The sequence below is a fragment of the Solanum stenotomum genome, chromosome 9 (assembly GCF_019186545.1).
Source record: "Solanum stenotomum isolate F172 chromosome 9, ASM1918654v1, whole genome shotgun sequence".
NCBI lineage: Eukaryota > Viridiplantae > Streptophyta > Magnoliopsida > Solanales > Solanaceae > Solanum > Solanum stenotomum.
Genome location: NC_064290.1, coordinates 42,021,068 through 42,027,604, shown reverse-complemented (window position 1 = coordinate 42,027,604; position 6,537 = coordinate 42,021,068).

The window sequence follows — 6,537 nt, the reverse complement described above, 5'->3', positions numbered from 1 at the left end:
TTGATAGAATCTTCTATTCTCCTTAATGTTTAGTCGAAGAATGTTTGTTTGTGGCCTCGAGCTTTAGTTTCATCTCGATTATTGCCTTGATTAAGATCTTATTGATTTTATATGAGTAATTAATCACTTAATGTGTATGGGTCCGTTCATGACTTCTTCTCCTGGAAATAATTTATAATTAGCTATATTGATTATGTTGGAAGAATTTTGGTACTTACCTCAAAATAGTTGTGTCATGTTGCTCCTCTTTTGTGCATTACTATTTTTTTTTTTGTATGAGTGCTAATTATATTCTTCCTTTCAAAAATCTATACAGTAGCATACATATCCATCTAATTATTTGATTTCATTTTAGATTTATGACTTTACATTGTTTTGGTATATAAGTTCATATATATATATTTTTTCATGATACATGTGATGTCAATCTGAGTCCACATTGGACTTCACCTTTGCATTTTTTCGAGTTGATATTACTTTTCGAGTCACCCTAGTGGATGTCAGAAAAATAAAGATCTTGGAAGGCTAAATATATGTGGAAAGAGGCTGGTATACAACAGTATACTATTGATATACAACAATTGTATACAATCAATATACAAGGTAGAAAATGGGCTAAAAGCCCAACGTTTCGACAGCAGCCCAAAAAGGCTAATCTGGGTCCAAATCCAAGTTTCTTTAGCCTAAACATTCTTATGTCTTTATTTGTTATAATTTATTTGGATTTCAACTTTAGCTTTATTTTATGGAAAAATTACTTAAATACACAACACTTCTTTACCTATTCTCAATATTTCCCTACTCTTTTACTAAAATACAAAAATCCCTTATTTTCCCCCAATTCAACTTAACCGGATACTTTATTAGTTTAAGTATCCGCCCGTTATTAATTAAAGTATCCGCGTTGCTATATTATGCATCCGCCCGTTAATTAAGTATCTGTGCTGCTAACAACTTAATAATTTAAGTATCCGCCCGCTATTAATTAAAGTATCCTCGTTGTTATATTATGCATCCGCCCGTTAATTAAGTATCTGTGTTGCTAACAGCTTAATAATTTAAGTATCCGCCCGTTATTAATTAAAGTATCCGCGTTACTATATCAAGTATCCATACTGTTATATTATGTATCCGGAAAAAACTAAAAAAAGGGATTTTTGATGATTAATGAAAGAGTAGGGAAAGGAAGTAATTTCTTTCTTATACTATGTCATTTGCCTAATTTTTACTTTTTTTAGCTTAGTTGAATTCCCCAAAAGATGGACCAATTTCCTTGTGTTGATTTACTTCATTAATGAAATCAGTTTATCTACTCTTGTCCATTTGATCACTTTACTAATTATTTTGGCTAAGTTTTTCCCTTATTTTCAAACATTTAAAATGTTTCAAGTTAACTTGTTATCCTTAAATAACCTTAGAAAGGTTTTATTTTCAAATTAAGTCAAATAGTCGGATAACTGCATGGTAGAGGTTGCTTTAAGTGATAATACATTCTTAAAGTAGAACTAGGAATTTTTTCTCATTTTTCACTAATTTTTTTTAAAAGATTTATCTGTTAAGATTTTTTTAAATTAAGTTTTCTTAATTTCTTTATAAAAATTAAGTGACGACTCTTTCTAAGTATTTTTTTTAAAAATTATTTATAATTAGAATATTTCAGAATGTGATTATTCTAAAAGATTGTAAAATCACGACATAACAGAAATGGCGACTCCGTTGAAGATTTTAAATAGGTTATAACCATAAGATTTGATTTTATTTGACTATAATGTGTATTTTCTTTTACTTGTTAAAATTTCTTTTAAACTATAATTGTTGCATCTCATGGCATTGAATTTGTCACATGACAAATAGAATGCATTAGAAATTAGAAAAAGGGTGGTTACGTGGTTATCTGTGGTTGTCCGTTCAGAAAAGAACACTTTGCTTTTTGAAGTAATAATCGGATAGTTGATTCGTGGTCATCCAATTTCGCTAATTATTTTCACGCCACAATTTTTCCAACTCTGATACTCGATCATTTTTCAAAGTCCACTCATAGTCAACTAGAGTAGTGTAAACCCAACGTTGATTTAGTGCATTGGCATAAAATGACCCAACACCCAAGGCGTATTGGGCCCATTAGAAAGACTAAATTGAGTTCAAAACTCCCCCAGCATAAATGAACGTTCATACTTATGTGTTTAAATTTTAAGAATGCATACGTCGTTTGGCAAACCATTGTTCCTTGGGGTTGGAATTTATTTAAATAGTTTGTTCGAGTAGATGAATAATCATGAGCTACTACTTCATCGAAAAGGCGTTAGGGATTGTCAAAATCTCCAAGAAGGAAAGATCTTTCACGAAGGCTTTGGTTTAGAATTATACCTTTGTGTGGGACTTGTTATTTATATCTCTTTTCCCCATATTATGTATCCCCATTCAATTTGCTCACGAGGCTTGTATAAATATATTTCTGGAGGCAATAGAATGTTTTCAATGACGTGATATACCTTTCAAATTGTTAGGCCTACTCTTGGCACAAAGGGGTGACATATATGTTTAGGATGCGCAATAATTGTTTATGTGCCATGTGATATAATTATTTTTGTGTGAATATGTTACTTCATTTGGATACATACTAGTCCCTTCCCTTTTTTCGAGAATTTTTGTAGAACTTCACAAGCACAAATAATCAAGTCACTATCAAAAGTTCGTCCAAATACTCTTTGAGTCTTAAGTATCTCAACAAAATTCGAACAACACTCTCAGAATCCTAAAATCTTACTCTTTCATCTCAAAAAATGTTGAACTTGTGGCTAAGATGAAAAGATACTTGAGTACTGAGATCGAGGAAGCTGAAAAGGCTCTCTTGAGAAGAATAGAGGATATGGACCGAGAGGTGACGAAAGTCAAGAGACGGACCAAGAGAGTCCAAGAGGCCATCTTGGTCAAAGTTGTTGAGGTGTAAGCAGAGATCGCTTCCACGAAGGATGTGTTGGCTAAGGCTAGCAATATGTTGGATCATCCCTTAAGAAAATAAGGCCCCAAAATCTCAAAAGATTATGTTCAGGAACTTAGCGAAGTGCTTCAAAACTTCACTTCCATCATTAAGGACATGAAAGCGATTTATGTCAACTATTTATAAACAGATTGTCTCATCGAAAAAAAGGAAATCTAACTCAAAGAAGAAGATTGAATCAACCTATCCGGGTAGGTTTAGAGGATTGAAAGATCACCTTCAAAATACATTTTCAAGACTATCTTGGTGTCATTGAAGTCACTTTATGATCTACCATATACCGCACTTTGCAGGCTATAGGTACTCTTCACCTCCATTAAGGGAACATGTTTCAAGGTTGACCCCGAAAATAATCACAAGGAGTGTACTTACCAAACTGACCATCATGGTTATACTATTGACAAATGTCAAGAATTGAGGACTACCATTCATGGATCGGTCAACAGTGGTAAAATTAGCCACATATGTGGCCCATCCATCCTTGCTTATCATCAGGTTAAATTAGGAACTCCTATTATTAAAGATGTTCTAATCCACCACTACAATTTCACCATCTCCACAGAGTCTTCCTTGGAGGTCTACGAAAAAACTAGTGGATGAAAAGATTTTAACCCTATGAAAGGGAAAGAAAATAAGACTTCCTTTGCATGACGTAGAAATGGTGAGATGTGTCTCTATCACGGCACAACAGGACACGACATTAAGAAATGTCGCATTTTCAGGATTGACTTGGAGCACCTCATTAATATAGGGAAGATTGAAATAGAGTTTCCACCATATCATCCATAGAGGGAGAAAGATCAAATAAAAAAAAGTTCGAAAGAAAGCCTCTGAAAAGGCGAAGTGTCATTTATGAAGTTTGTTGTTGTTTTCCTTGTTCCATGTAATGAATCAAGAATAAAAAAAATAATCTTTGTACAAAGTCAAACTACATAGGACTTGAGTTCTAATCTATGAGATACGTAGACAGTCTTTTCGGGGTCGTCCCCCTATCTTTGTAAACTTTTATGTCCTCTCACTCTTACTAGGAGATTGAAAATTTCACATCTATTTACACCAACGGATATCCAGAGCACAACGATGGTAAATGAAAGAAAATCTTGACATAACGCAAATTAACCTTCATGATACCTGATCCCAAGTGTGATATCTCATGTTTACTAGAAACATAATTTAATTAGGAGTTGAAAGTTTTCAATTCATTGTCAGTCTGAATATTCTTATTTTCTTAATCTACCTCTCAATCATTTTCTTTCATGTAACAAATGTAAAAAATATCCCCTCTTTTATATTTAGAAACTACATTACATTATTCTTGAGTATTTGTCAATCAAAAGAACAAAATATCCAGGTTTTCTTTTTTGAAAAAAAATCTATTTTGACCCCGCAAGTCTATATGTGTGTAATATAACTTGTTGCTTGTCTTGTGCTTTGTTTTCTTGTTGAACTTCACCCTTGTCTACTTAAACAATACACAATAGTCAAAAAAAAATAAATTAACTTGATCTTTGTATTCATTAAATTCTTCTTGTTGAACAAAGATAATTATTTTTTCACTTGTATGATTAAGTCACAAGTGTCACAACTAAATTTGATTCAAATCAACCTTTTCAGAAGCTACTGCAACTTCCTCTTCAACTGCAGTATCCTAATAATTATGAAGTAGAATCACTAAAAAATTATCTTTAATATGTCGCTAAATTGCTCGTAGCTAATAGATTTGTTTTTGCAATTTATCGTTAATGCATCCCAAAATAAAATTAACTACAATTTTTGTTGTTTAGTAATAGGATTTGTCTATCACTAAATTCTGTTTTTGATAGTAAATAAATTTGCCTTTATGAATACCATAAAGAATTTATACACTTTTATACATTTTAAGCGTGTCATTCTCTGAGATGAACTTAAACCCTTGATCATACAATGTTAAACGAGAAACCAATTTTCTCTTCATTTTAAGTGTGTCATTCTCTTCATGTATTATCTAGTGAAATAATGTATTTTTCATGTAGCAACGTATCAACAAAAGTATAGTAAGATAGAGGTAAAGAAAATAACACAATCAAATGATTTATTTTCACTCTTAATTTTTATATTTGTTTTTTGGTCCATAATAATTAAATTAATCATCAAAGTGGAATTTAATGGGTACATCCTAGTTTATACTAAAATTGTACAATATATCTCTGATTTAGATTGAGATGACTTGGCAATGATTACCTGGAATATATATATCTCTTCTACCTTTATCCGTACTATTGTTATGAAATTTTATGCAAAATAATTTCATGAAAAGCGTTATTTATAAGCTCATGAAAAGCATACTCAAATTTCTCTCCAAAAATATTTATTTTTGACTTTCTCATCACTTCAAGAAAATTCTTATTAATTTTTTTGTAACTCTTGTAACACCTAGGATGATGTCATCCTAGTCTTTCAAAGATTGCAATGAGATTCCTTTTCAAATTTTCCTACTTCTTACTTTGTTGAAAAGGCAGAAAGGAGCAGTGAGAGTTCTTTTGTGGGGTTAGTCTGACTGTCCTCATTCAAGTTTGTAGGCGTGCGAGTAAGAGGATAGTAGGCAAAATGTAATGACCCTAAAGGTCATTTTTGGAAATTTTCATAAAATGACCGTTTTACCCCTCCCGATAGTTGCCCCGAGTCGTAATTGTTGTATTTTAGAAGTTGGTTTGAAGGAAAATTGATGAAAAGTTGAGTTTTTAAGAGTTAAAGTTTGGTTAAAAGTGTTATTTCGAATCATTTTGAGTTTCGAGACTCGAATAGGATTTCCGTCGATTTCAGCAGTTTTAGAATGTCGAAACTGGTCTATGAGAATTTACGGAGTCGAATTTGGATTTAAAACGAATATTTGAGGTCCTAAGTTGCAAAAATGTGAAACTTTGATCAAAAGTTGACTTTGGTCAACAAACGAGGTTCTGGTGCTCGAAATGGAATTCTGAGGGCACCGTTGAATTCAGGGGGTGATTCTAAGTCTAGAATGAGTCTGGGTTGAATTTTTAGAGTCCCCGAGTGCGTTTCGAGTTTTTGAGCCTAAAGTTAGTTTCTTGACGCCTTATCGGATACCGGGTCAAGGAGACCTCGAATTCAAATTCGGACGATTTCAGTGAGTCCGAAATGTCATTTTCAAGCTAGTAGCATATTTGGTTTGTGTTCGGGAAGTGCCAAATGAGTTTTGGGTGAGTTTTTAAGCTTCTTGGATGCTTTGACACTATTTCAGCAAATTGTGGCAACTAAAGGGTTCATTGTTAGTTTTAAAGGTCGAAAAATTATTCCGAAGGTTCTGAAATTTTGAGCATGAATTATAGGACTTATCTGCAAATTTTGGTGCATTTTCGCTAACCTGAGATTGAACTTTTATCGCAAATAAGAAATAATTGTTTACCGAGTAGAAATGATATTTGACTGGGCAAACGAGCATGAAATTGAGCTCCGATTGAACGAGCAGGTCCGTATCATTATTTAAGACATTTACAAAAAAGAATCGGGTCATTTCACTATCGTATGAGGAAATTACG